The sequence below is a fragment of the Narcine bancroftii genome, chromosome 1 (genome assembly GCF_036971445.1).
Source record: "Narcine bancroftii isolate sNarBan1 chromosome 1, sNarBan1.hap1, whole genome shotgun sequence".
NCBI lineage: Eukaryota > Metazoa > Chordata > Chondrichthyes > Torpediniformes > Narcinidae > Narcine > Narcine bancroftii.
In genome coordinates this window covers 294012688-294026437 of record NC_091469.1, presented here as the reverse complement: position 1 = coordinate 294026437, position 13750 = coordinate 294012688, and the positions used below count along the sequence as shown (strand labels likewise).

At 40.2% G+C, this 13750-nt stretch overlaps 1 long non-coding RNA gene across 2 annotated transcripts in view; it reads left to right on the top strand.

The window, feature by feature from the left end:
* Positions 1 to 2867: 2867 nt before the first annotated feature.
* Positions 2868 to 13750, top strand: part of LOC138746542 (uncharacterized) — a 33615-nt gene continuing 22732 nt past the window's right edge. For both annotated transcript variants that reach the window (XR_011347019.1, XR_011347015.1), the window contains exon 1: positions 2868 to 2959. This is a non-coding gene — a long non-coding RNA (uncharacterized lncRNA). The remainder of the gene's footprint in view (positions 2960 to 13750) is intronic.

Sequence of the window (13750 nt, the reverse complement as noted above, 5' to 3'; positions counted from 1 at the left end):
ATAGTTGTGGCAGGGTCCCTTCTGTCATTTAAGAGAAGGTTGGATGTGTACATGGAGGTGAAGAGGTTGGAGAGTAATTGGCGGTGAGCGGGAGGTTTGAGCTAGTGGAGTTGTTCTAGTGAACCGGTATGGACTCAAAAGGCCGACATGGCCTGTTTCCGCACCGTAAATGGTTTTATGGTTATATAACAGAGAGAGAGAGAGACAGACAGACAGACAGACAGACAGACAGAGAGAAAGTTTCCATGAGAAGTAATTGCAGGCAATCAACTCTCATTGAAATCCCATAACGATGAAAAAAAAATGACTAAGGATATTATTAGAAATAATCAGATAGATGAGCATAAGTAGGGATTAGTGCACAGTGGTGTGCATCCAAGTGCAGGCTGCCAGTTTAAGATTCCTCTCTGATCTGATAAAATGCACACAATCATCAAGCCAAGTTTATTGTCATCTGATTGCACAAATACAACCAGACGAAACAGCGTTCTCCGGTTCTGAACACGCCCTTGTAGACATATCACACATACAGACAACCAGACATATCACACATACAGACAAAGAATACAAATGCACATATATATGTATTTATATGTACACATAAATAAATAACTAAATATTGCTTCGTAAATATGAGGGTCTCAGATGGTTAGTGTGAGCAGATCCTTTGGTCGTTCTGCATTCTCACTGCCCGTGGAAAGAAGCTGTTTCTCAGCCACGTGGTGCTGGCTCTGATCCTCATGATCCTCAACTGTATTGAATAAGAGTTTCTATTTTGAAAGGATGGTGGAAATTCTCAATCTTCCACATTCAATCTGTGACCGCATATTGACGTTACGATTGTGAGAACGCAGGACTGTTTATTCCATGCACCTTTCCACAGATTTGCATTGCCCTTTGGAGTCCTTGCAGGATCAGCAAGTTGCAGGCATAGCTTTACCTCAAACCACATTGAAACCTTGTGTCCGTCCGTGTCTCATGGCCTGCTGGACTGAGGCCACCCGCAGATTGGAGGAACAACACCTTGTGTTCTGTCTGGGCACCCTCCACCCAGATGGCACTAACATCAACTTCTCTGGTTTCCATACCACCACCCCCCCCCACAACTCCTCCTTTCCCGATTTCTCCTTTCCTCCAGCCAGCCCTCTCAATCAATTCTCACCTTTCCTCCTATCTATGTCCAATTATCACCCTTTGTCTGCTGGTCTGGGCTCCTCCCCCGTGCCCTTCCTTTCCTTCTCTCCAGCCTTTTAATTCAGACACCTGCCTGCTTTTTACTCACACCTTGAAGAAGGGCTCAGGCCCAAAACGTCAGTTATAAATCTACGAGACCTGCTGAGTTCCTCCAGCATTTTTGTGTTTTTACGACAACAGACATCTGCATTTCACTCAGGAAGAATTAAGGCCAAGATTTTGGAAGATATACGTCTGTTTAACTGCTTAGGAAAAGACAACCTGAAGGTTGGTGTGTTTCTAGTACCTTAAATGACTGTCATATGACACATTGTTAAGCTGCTTATACCACGTTTGTTGCTCAGATTAAGCCTTGACCACAATATATCAATGTTTTCCTACTCTCCAGATTTGAGAGAGTGAGGTGATAACAGAGCACAGCACATGTGGAAAACCTGATACACGACCTTGGTGGCCAGCCCTGTTTGAATTTTGGAACACAAATGGAAATACCATGGGAACAATTGGGTCAAAACAAATTATTTTTCGACCTTCAAAGTGCTGATCCTCAGTTATCAATGTTGTGACACCCGTCAAAAAAGGGCAGCATGGTTAGTATTGAGGTGAGGGCAACACTGTTACAGCGCCAGCGATCGGGACCGGGATTCGAATCCCACACTGACTGCAAGGAGTTTGGACAATTCTCCCCGTGTCCACGTGGGTTTTCTCCGAGTGCTCGCGTTTACTACAACCTTCAAAAAAATGTGCGTGGTTGTAGGTCGATAGGGTGTAATTGGGCAGCATGGGCTTGTGGGATGAAAGGTCTTGTTACCGTGCTGTATGTCTAAAACTCTGTGGAAGTTGCAGGGAAAAAGTTCAGAGAATTGCAGCTGCCAGAAGCGACCCCCAGGTTTATTGATGCCAATTCTGACCCAGACGGTGGACAGAGAGAGGGTAAGTGTGCAAGAAGCTCCATTTACAACCTATTATAAAGTTATATCAGTGCTCAATTTCAAAAGCACTAATTCTGGAGTGAAATTAAAGCATGAAAGACCAAGCAAGTCTGCAAATGCCAAAACAAAGTAAATGTGAAGACATGCTGAAAGCTCAAGTCCTGCAACACTGTTTTGGCAGCACAAAACGGATAATGTCGATAAGAACAAGGTACAATGGATCCCTCAGTCCTTGTGATAAAATTCAGAGGGCTTTCAGTGGCAACAAGGACAGAAAAATCTGTTCTTCCAGACAAAAACAAGGAGAAAACTGGAGAAAATGTCAAGGAACAAATTGCAACATTGCTGAGTTCCTCCAGCATTTTTGTTTTACTACAATCACAGCATCTACAGACTTTTCATGTTTCACTCTCGTTGATAAAACAGAAGCAGGATGTCCTGAGAATTGTCCATAACTTAATGTCTACGCAGTGAGTTCAATGAGGACCAAATGACAGATCTATTATTGCTTTTCCCTGTGAAATTACAATGGGCAGAATCAAAATGTCCCTTGTCAAATGGCTAGTGTCGATAGTCTTAAGGAGATTCACAAGGATGATTTGGGAAATGAAGGCAGTATCATGTGAAGATCATTTTGACAGCTCTTGGTGTTGTAATGTGAGCTGTTTTGAAAGTGAGGCTGGTTCTGGAGTAAGGGAAGGGTTTGACTTCTTGTCATCTTTACTTCCGGTGTGACTTGTATATAGCTTAGAGACCATGCTGTGTGTTGCAGAGGAAAAACAACAGAGGAAGAAAACAAGCCTCTGCAAATATATATGGTTTTGCTGCCCCAGGTAAAGTTGTTCTTTTGACCTTGAAGTTGTCGAGTGGTCCTTTTTTTCAAAGTCATCACACTTGCAATTTAGGAGAATGGGGGTTGGGGGGGGGGAATCTCATTGAAACTTTTTGAATGTTGAAAGGCATAGACAGGGTAGATGTAGAAAGGTTGTTTTCCATGGTGGGAGAGTCTGGGACAAGTGGGCACAACTTCAGGATTGAAGGGCATCCACTTAGAACAGAGATGTGGAGGAATTTCTTCAGCCAGAGTGTGGTAAATCTGTGGAATTTGATGCCCCAGGGCACTGCAGAGGCAGAGATTGACTGGTTCTTGATAAGCCAGGGCATCAAAGGTTATGGGGAGAAGGCCGGGCAGTGGGGCTGAGTGGGGAAATGGATCAACTCATGATTAAATGGCAAGACAGACTTGATGGGCTGAATGGCTTATTTGGGCTCTTCACTTTTATGGTCTTTGGTCTGATGGTGTCATCAATAAATGTTACATCAAAGCAAATCTCTTCAATGCACTCCCTACCCCCCCTCCACCCCCGCTATGAACCTGGAGCTGCATTCTCAACGATAGTGTACCAGTTTGTAGTGGGTATGTATGTTAACATTTTTTTAAGGAATGATAATCTCTTGAATGAACTGGCTACTGCATAACCCCTGCATTTCTGTAATTAACTTTCCTGTCTTGAAAAATTCTTTAAAAATGTATTTGCGTGAAGTCATATTTGTATCAATCTGTTGCTGTGATTGTGAATAGAGTACATTTGCCAGTCTAATCGGGCCTCCTGTGTTAATGCAATTCTGTTTAAAACTTGGCTTCACAATATGTTTACATAGTTCTCTGCTCTCCTAATCTAAGGGAGTCATGTGATACTGCAACACTGTACGAGAAGAAACTCTTAAATACTCAGGCCTGTTACCCTCCAATTTCACTCTTCCCCTCGTCATCCAATATAGGGCGAGGAAACTCATCTCCAGAGATCTACTAAAGCACAGTAAAATCCCAGTTATCTAAGATTCAAACAACTGGCAATGACAAAAAAAGGTAAAAAAAGATGAAAGTTTAAAATTGGCACCCCCTCACAGTTAGTTCGCAATCTCAGGCAACTGGAAAATTCATTTATACAGCATCTTACATAGGTGCCGGATACTAGGGGTTTTACTGTATCAATGTTGTTGTTGATGGCCTAAAGGCCAGAAGGTTCTGTAAATTTTAACACAAACCAAATAAAAATTACAATGCACAGACCACATCGGCCAATATATCTATGTTCATGTTTATCCTCCATATAAAGAGTAAATCTAATCCAAAATAATCCCAAATGCCTGCACTGTTCCCACATCACCTTATCCCTTTTCCCATCAAAACCCATGTAATCTACTCTTAAAAGATGACAAAGTCATTCCAGCAGTTATCAATTCTGGTAGAGCATTCCATAGTATCATTACCTTTCTGATCTCTGTTCTAAATCCTTTGCATCTAATCTTTTAATTAGACCCAGAAGCAAAGTTTGAAACCACACATCTATTGCCAATAACTAAAATTAATATTCTGTGATGCTCTAGGGCACACATGTCAAACTCTGGCCCGCAGGCCAAATTAGGTCCGTGATATAATTATATTTGGCCCGCAAGATCATTTCAAAAATGTATTAGAGGTGGCCCGCTGGCCGCTGCGCCAGTATAGCGCATGCACAGCTAATACTATAAATCCCAGAATGCATTGGCGTCAGCCCGCTAATCGCCCCCACCTCCTCTGTTTACGTTGCAGGGTCTCACCGTGGACTCTGGTTTTGGGGCCTGGCCAGTGTCAGGGGAAGCCAAGGCCGCTTCCCAGCGCCCGGAACCGGAGGCCTCGGGCCTGACCTCGCCAGGACCGTTGCCCACTCCCACTCCCTGCCACAGGCCAACCCGCGACTCACGGTGACGGGGCCGCTGATCCGCCGAGATTCCACCCTGCAGCGAGAGCCGATGCCCCCGCACTGCCGTTGTCCAACCCGATCGCCCGCAAACCCCGCCCTCCCGCACACAGGCCTGAGTAAGGATTATGAACTTTAATCTCAGGATAAAACGATCTTCCAATAGTTTCATGTCACAGTGATAAATATATTCCTGGTTAAAAATGGTCCTGCACCTGGATACAAGCTCATTAGGCATAAAACTTGAAAAGTGTGTAAATCAAAGGATATCTGTACCAATAGAAAAAGGGCATGGCAAATAACCCTGCTAGAGTTCATGCCCACAATCAGTCACCCATTTGATTGTTTCAGGAATCATGTTATTCTCCCACATTCTCAATAGCCCTCAGATTTTACTATTCGACAGCACACTAGCAACATTTGACAAATTCTCTATAGAGAAATATTATTTATTGAATATTTTATTTCTCATTTGTTAATGCTTCTGGAAAGAGTTTATCCAAAACTATTATTAAACATTTATTTTAATAAGAAAAAGTTTAACATTACATATGTTGAAAGAAGAGAAAACATGCAGATGTTGTTGAAAATTTTCAATAAATATTTAGTTCGGCCCTCGACTTAGTCCAAGTTTTTAATTTTGGCCCTCCGTGAATTTGAGTTTGACACCCCTGCTCTAGGGCATCGTGCTTTGCAAGTGCATAAGGAAAAAAAACAAATTGGAAGAAGGTCTCTAAATATTTCACAACCAAAACAGATTTCAGAGGTTTACCAGCCCTCTGCAATTTGCAGAACAAGCAATATTAATGTGGTATATTTCACCACCACAATCAAATAGCACCACACAAAATCCACTTTCAACAAAGCTTGAAACAAAACAAAATGAAAACTTTAATTCAGCATCCAAACTAAAAGAATTAAGTGCTATTCATTTCTTCATTAAATGTTAATGACCCGCCTGAAAAATAATTTATAACTCAGGATCATTACAGCTGTTAATTATTAAACTTACATAACATGAAATTTAAAAACTGGTCTTGTACATAGTGTGGCAATATGTAATTACATCACTAGGTCACCAGGGGTCATCCCGGTGACCTTGTCTATAAAGCAGTCCAGCGCTGCAGTCCAGAGCTACAGTCTCGCCTTCCAGGTTCTTCTTGCAGAGAGACAAATCCTTTTAGTGTACATATTAGTTTATTAATGCTGTCTTATACTCGCACTGCTGGTGTGGTTATTGTAGGTACACATAGTTCACTTTTTTTTGATAAATACATTTCAAGCATTTCCTGAACCAACATTGAGGCAGGCAAAATGGTCTCATGAAGAAGATCAAGCTTGTATTAAATGGACTTTAGACAATTCATTGTTGAAATGTTTTGAGGGGTCGAGAGAATGATTCCTCTTGGGAAAGAATCGAGAATGAAGGGCCACTGTTAAAAACTAAAACTTCATCTAGTTACACACAAATGTAGTCATTTTTTTTTCTCGCCCCCAAGGCCACTGAAAGGAAAATCAAATATTTCTTCAGCAAAATTAGATATATTTGTATAAGCTCAGAGTAAAAGATAGCCAGGCAAATGGCCACCTCCATCTAAATTTCCAACTTATCTCTATCTGGACAAGTGTGAGATGTTGCATTTTTGGAGGTCAAATACAAGAAAGTACATAGTAAAGGCTTTAGCAGCAGTGATGTACGGAGGAATTTTGGGGTGCAAATCCTTGAAACTCTCAACACGTGGATAGAGAGATGAAGAAGATTTCAGACAAGTTTGTCTTTAATAAATGGGACATTGAACGCAGAAGTCCAGCTGTGTAAAGTTTTAGCTTGGCCACATTGAGTGCAGCTCTGGTCCTTGCATTGTGGGAAGGATGCAGTGGCTTCGAAGGAGAGGGTACCGAAGAGGTTCACTAGGATGCTGCCTGGATTGGAGTGCCATCAATATAAAGGAGAGGTCGGATTAAGTAGGATTGTTTTCTCTGGAGCAACGGAGGCAGTGGAACAACCTAAGAGGTTTGAAAAGTTATGCAAGGCACAGGTAGGGAAGATAGTCTTTGTCCTTGGTTAGACATGTCAATACTCGAGGGCATAGGTGAGAGGTTGAAAGTTGAAAGATGTGCAAGGCACATTTATTTTTGCTTTCCATGGAGTGTGGTTGGTGGCTGGAAAGGACTGCCAGAGGAGGTGCTGGAAGCAGATATGACAGCAACATTTAAGAGGCACTTTCAATGAGCACATGACAAGGTGGAGAACAGAGGGACACAGGCCACATGCAAGCAGTTCTGATCAGTGGTATGATATCTGAGGTGATATCATGGTTGGTATGGATATTGTCAGCCAGAAAGCTGTTCCTTTTCTGACCCGTTCCATGCATAAACGTGGAGTTGTCATTACATTGCAGTAAGTCATTATCTTATTGAATGCCTGAGCAGCCTCAAGGACCCGTATTGTCTATTCCTGCTTCTAATTTGTATGCTCCAATGTATATTCATATACTGTAATTTAAAATCTAAGGTGGCACAGTTAGCGTAGCAATTAGCTCTACGCTGTTAAAGTGCCAGCGACCAGAAGCAGGTTCAAATCCATTGATGTCTGTAAGGAGTTTATATGTTCTCCCCACATGTGTATGGGTTTTCCCTGCGTGCTTTGGTTTCATCCCACCATTAAAAAATGTACTGGGGTGGGGGCGGGGGGGGGGGTGTAGGTCAATTAGGTGTAATTGGGTGGCACAGCCTAGGGCCTGTTACCGTGCTGTACGTCAAAATTTAGCTGATGCAGATAGTCAATCATTTATTGCCCATTCCTAGCCACCACAACAATGGAGGGAGGGGAGTCACAATTCAAGCCATTATCAGTTTTCAGCATCTTTATTTTTATATCCGACAAGGAAATGACCAGGTTTGCCAAATTCACTGTCACAATTTGACACAACTTACAAACCCTGGACTGTTGGACCAACTCTATCAGCGCCCGCCGACCATTAACTGGTCAATTCAAAACTGACTTACTCTCCAATTTTAGTTTTAACTTTGTCATTCAACAGCCTACCCAGTCACAGAATCCCCAAATGTCTACATCTGTTAAGATTATTACGAAATTTGTAACTAATTGAATTTCAAATTCTTGCAAATGTAATCATCAAAAGTGGATCGTAAACTAATTTCACGCTCCTCGGGGGATGAGGGGGGAGCACGTGGTCCATTTCACATCTGTGGTGATGTCAACTGGTTTCATCAGCAATGATGACTGTAAAAGCTAATGAAAACAATCCTCATTGCATATTCATTCCTAACTGGGTACATACTAGGTACGGCGGCATGGTTAGCGCAACACGATTGCAGCTCCAGCGACCTGGGTTCAAATCTGGCACTGTTTGGACATTCTCCCTTAGTCTGCGTGGGTTTGCCCTCAGCGCTCTGGTTTCCTCCCACCCTCCAAAAATGTAGAGAGGTTTGTAGGTTAATTGGGGTATTTGGGCAGCGTGGACGAGTGGGGCAGTAGAGACTGCAACTGTGCTGTCTCTCTAAATTAATTTTTAAAAAATTAATATAAAAATTTTAAATATTAAATCCAGACAGGGTTCTTTCATTCTGTAGTGATTCTTATTTTCAGAGCTATCTCAGATCAACATTGAAATAAGCAGGATAAGGTAAAGAAATCGGCAGTGCGAGATCTGAGAAGAATAGATCGCTGACACTGAGGCTGAACACTACAGAAAGCCAATAAAATGTGTGATAAATCATGTTAATAGTTTGAAATAAAATTTTTAAATCAGCTGAGCTGCACATTAAGCTCAGCCTCCGATGAACTGCACTGCGCCTGTTTTGATCTGTCAAGCAATGCAAGTTCGGCTTTGTGGCTGTTGGGAGCATGATGGTAAAAGTCTGAGCCAGCAGCTTATTAAAGGAAATACAGGAGCTTCAGCACAACAAGGGGTTACATTCGGTCAGGTTCTATGTTTTTCTTCTATGATTATACCTATCACTTCCTAGTGTTTGGCAAAAAATGGTGTCATTGAAGTTTTAAGTGATGTGGAGGGAACCAACCAGTCATGCAATCATGGCCACATCCCAATGTCACTTTATTCGTGTTAAATTGTGTTAAAGGGGTCTTGAAGGAGTAACAGTGAAAATAAACATTTCTTGTCTGACCAGATCTCTGTGAGACTGAGATGACTGTAAAAGCTAATGAAAACAATCCTCATTGCATATTCATTCCTAACTGGGTACATACGCAGTGCAGTTCATCGGAGGCTGATCTTAATGTACAGCTCAGCTTGGTGACTGTCTGAAAGAATTAACAAACATGTAATGGTGAAAGTATATTATAATGTGCAATCACTATATATATTAAAAAAATTTACATTTAATATTGGCTGGATTTAATGAGAAACTCTTCACCAAATAGCAGATCATGGTTGGCCAATTGTCGACTTTAGGTGTGAGATTGAGAGATAGGTTCAAAGCCATTGTCAAGTCATTCTCAACCTCCTTCATCCAGTCGCTAAAGATCTGCTTCCCAAGTAACAGTGGCAATTTCAGAGACACAACGGATATGATCCTTACTGCCCAACAACCCTAAGGAAGCAGCCACCAAGGAGGAGTCACGTGATGGAGTAGTGGCCGGACGGTGAACTCCAGCCCTCTCCAGAAAAGTCGGGAAAAACAAGAGAAAATACAAAGGCACAGAAATACAAGTTAAAGAAAAGTGAGTATAAAGGTGGAAAGAAGATGGAGACAAAAGGAGAAAATTCAAAATCAACGGAAAGAAGAGAGGAAGAGAAGACAACGGAGGAAAAAGGTGAAGGCCTTACCTGTCCGAAGAGGCCCGCTGTGGAGAGAGGGCCCCACTACCTCAGGTCGGTAGAAAAAGAACTACAACAATGGCTCACAGAGCCGAGTAAAAGTGCGCAACCGCGCATGCGCGAGGAGTCGCGCATGCGCGATGCGCATGCAAAAAAACACACCGACGGGAGGGGGGTCCAGCTGGGGAGTCGATCTCCACAGCTGGCAACGACAGCTGCAGAACACCTGCAGCAAGAAGAGACCACAGAAGACAATGGAAACAAGAAAGAAGAGGAGGAAAGGGCAGCAAAGAAACAACAGATGGTCAACCCAGAGGAAGAAGAAGAGGAAGAGTACAGTGAAATAGATAAAGGGAAAGGCAAGGTAAAGGATATACTTGCTCTTGTTAGAGGATACATGGAGTCATTTAAAGAATGGCAAACACAGGAATTCAATGATTTAAGAAGAAGAATAAACAACACAGAAGAGAAAATAAATAAAATGGATATGACCTTAACAGAAATGGGGAAAAAAATGGACAAGATGGAAGAACGGGCAATAGCAGCAGAAATGGAGGTAGAAGACTTAAAAAAGAAATTGGAGGAATCTAATAAAAAAACTAAAGAGACACAAGAATTACTAGCCCAAAAAATAGATATAATGGAAAATTATAACAGAAGAAATAACATAAAGATAGTGGGCCTTAAGGAAGATGAAGAAGGCAAGAATATGAGGGAGTTTATAAAAGAGTGGATCCCTAAGGCCCTAGGATGTCCAGAACTACAGCAAGAAATGGAAATAGAAAGGGCACATAGAGCATTGGCCCCTAAACCACAACCACAACAAAAACCAAGATCTATTGTAGTAAAATTCCTAAGATATACTACAAGAGAAAAGGTACTGGAGAAGACAATGGAAAAAGTAAGAGAGGGCAACAAACCACTGGAGTATAAAGGGCAAAAAATCTTCATTTATCCAGATATAAGCTTTGAACTCCTAAAGAAGAGAAAAGAGTTCAATACAGCAAAAGCGATTTTATGGAAGAAAGGATATAAATTTACACTGAAGCATCCTGCGGTATTGAAAATATTTATTCCAGGACAACAAAACAGACTATTCTCGGATCCAGAAGAAGCACGAAAATTTGCAGAACAATTACAAAAATAGACTGAGGGATGAAGACGGGTAATGAGAGCAAAAATTATCACGATTGATATGTATGTGGGTAAAGACAAAAATAGACTGAGGGATGAAGAAGGGTAAGGAGGGTAAAAATGACCACGATTGATATGTATGCGGGTAAAGAGGTATAAGAGTGAATAGAGACAATGGGCATATGTGAAAGTATCTGTAATTAGAGGAAAACATAGAGAGTATAGACAAGAATTAATAAGAGAAGGTAATGGAATAGAGAGAATAAGGAGGGAATTAAAAGAGTGACCTTTGTGACATATAAAAAGAAATCTTTTCTGGGGGGGGCTGGGTGGGGGAAAAGAGCGGTCACTGCAAAATCAGTTGACGCTTGCGAGTGGATTCGCAAATCCAAATGGAGAGGGGAGATGTGGTTGTCCGACAAGGGATAAAGGACAACTCAGGAGGGGAAGGGGAGATTGGGGATAAAGAAGATAGAAATAGGAGAATAAGGAAAATGTTGGATGTTGTAGGAATGTTGTCTGGTAAAGAGTTGAAAATAAGAAAACAGAAATGGAAAAGGAGGAAAGGTAATGATGGAAAAATGGAAAGAGAAGATAAACAAAATATAAAATGGCTACGCTGAACTATATGACTCTAAATATTAATGGAATACATAACCAAATTAAAAGGAAGAAACTACTAAATTTACTGAAAAAGGAAAAAATAGATATAGCATTTGTCCAAGAAACACACTTAACTGAATTGGAGCACAAGAAATTAAAGAGAGATTGGGTAGGACATGTAACAGCAGCATCGTATAATTCAAAAGCAAGAGGAGTGGCTATATTAATAAGCAAAAATGTGCCATTTAAAATAGAAGAGGAAATAATAGATCCAGCAGGGAGATATGTTATGATAAAATGTCAGATATATTCAGAGCTTTGGAATCTACTTAATATATATTCACCTAACGAAGAAGATCAAAAGTTTATGCAAGATATCTTTTTGAAGGTAGCTAATACGCAAGGGAACATACTAATAGGAGGGGATTTCAATCTGAATTTGGATCCAAATATGGATAAAACGGGGAAAAAAATTAACAGGAAGAACAAAGTAACCAAATTTATAATTAAATCAATGCAAGAAATGAAACTTGTGGACATATGGAGGAAACAAAACCCAAAAGAAAAGGAATACTCATACTACTCGACTAGACATAAAACATACTCAAGGATAGACCTATTCCTGTTATCAGCCCACATTCAAGGGAGAGTTAGGAAAACGGAATATAAAGCTAGACTATTATCGGACCACTCACCCCTGTTATTGGCAATAGAGCTAGAGGACATCCCTCCAAGAATGTATAGATGGAGATTAAACCCCATGCTACTTAAAAGACAGGATTTTAGAGAATTTATTGAAAAACAATTAAAAATGTACTTTGAAGTAAATACGGAATCAGTGGAAGATAAGTTTATACTATGGGACGCAATGAAAGCATTCATTAGAGGGCAAATAATAAGTTATGCAACCAAGATGAAGAAGGACTATAACCAGGAAACAGAGCAGTTGGAAAGGGAAATAATAAACATAGAAAAAAAAATTAGCAATAAAGGAAGATACAACCAAAAGAAGAGAATTGGCGGATAAAAAAATAAAATATGAAACATTACAAACATATAAGGTGGAGAAGAATATAATGAAGACAAAACAGAAATATTATGAACTAGGTGAAAAAACACACAAAATCTTAGCATGGCAGCTTAAGACAGAGCAAACTAAGAAAATGGTATTGGCAACAAGGAAAAAAGACAAACAAATTACATATAATCCAAAAGAAATTAAGGAAAACTTCAGAGAATTCTATGAACAATTATACCGAACCGAAAACGAAGGGAAAGAAGGGAAAATAGATGAATTTTTGACTAAAATTGAACTACCAAAACTACAAATAGAGGAACAAAATAAATTAACAGAACCATTTGGAACAGTAGAAATACAAGAGATAATAAAAAATTTACCAAATAATAAGACACCAGGAGAGGATGGACTCCCAATAGAATTCTAAAAAACATTTAAAGACCTAATAATACCGCCCCTCCTGGATGTAATCAACCAGATTGATGAGACACAAAACTTACCAGATTCATGTAAAACAGCAATAATTACAGTGATACTAAAACAAGGGAAAGATCCACTCTCACCAGCGTCATATAGACCAATATCTCTGCTAAACACAGATTATAAGATAATAGCTAAACTATTAGCGAACAGATTAGCAGAACAGGTACCGAAAATGGTAAATTTAGACCAAACTGGATTTATCAAAAAAAGACGCACAACAGACAATATTTGTAAATTTATTAACTTAATTCATGCAGTAGAAGGAAATAAAGCACCGGCAGTAGCAGTTGCTTTAGACGCAGAGAAGGCCTTCGACAGAGTAGAATGGAATTACTTGTTCAAAGTATTGCAAAAATTCAGTTTACCGGAGAAGTATATTAATTGGATTAAAGCATTATATAAGGGACCGTTAGCGAAAGTGACAGTAAATGGACATGTATCAAAGCAATTTAACTTAAGCAGGTCAACGCGGCAGGGATGCCCACTATCACCATTATTGTTTGCACTAGCTATAGAACCACTAGCAGAATCGATAAGAAGAGATAATAATATAAAAGGAATAAAAATAAAAGACAGGGAATATAAAATCAGTCTGTTTGCGGATGATGTGATAGTGTACTTAACAGAACCAGAACTATCAATAAAAGAACTATATAAGAAATTGAAGGAATATGGAGAAGTGTCGGGATACAAGATAAACGTAAATAAAAGTGAAGCAATGCCTATGAATAACGCGGATTTCTCAAAATTTAAGGAGGAATCCCCATTCAGATGGCAAACGCAGGCAATAAGATACCTAGGTGTGCAAATAAACAAAAATCTAGGCCAATTATATAA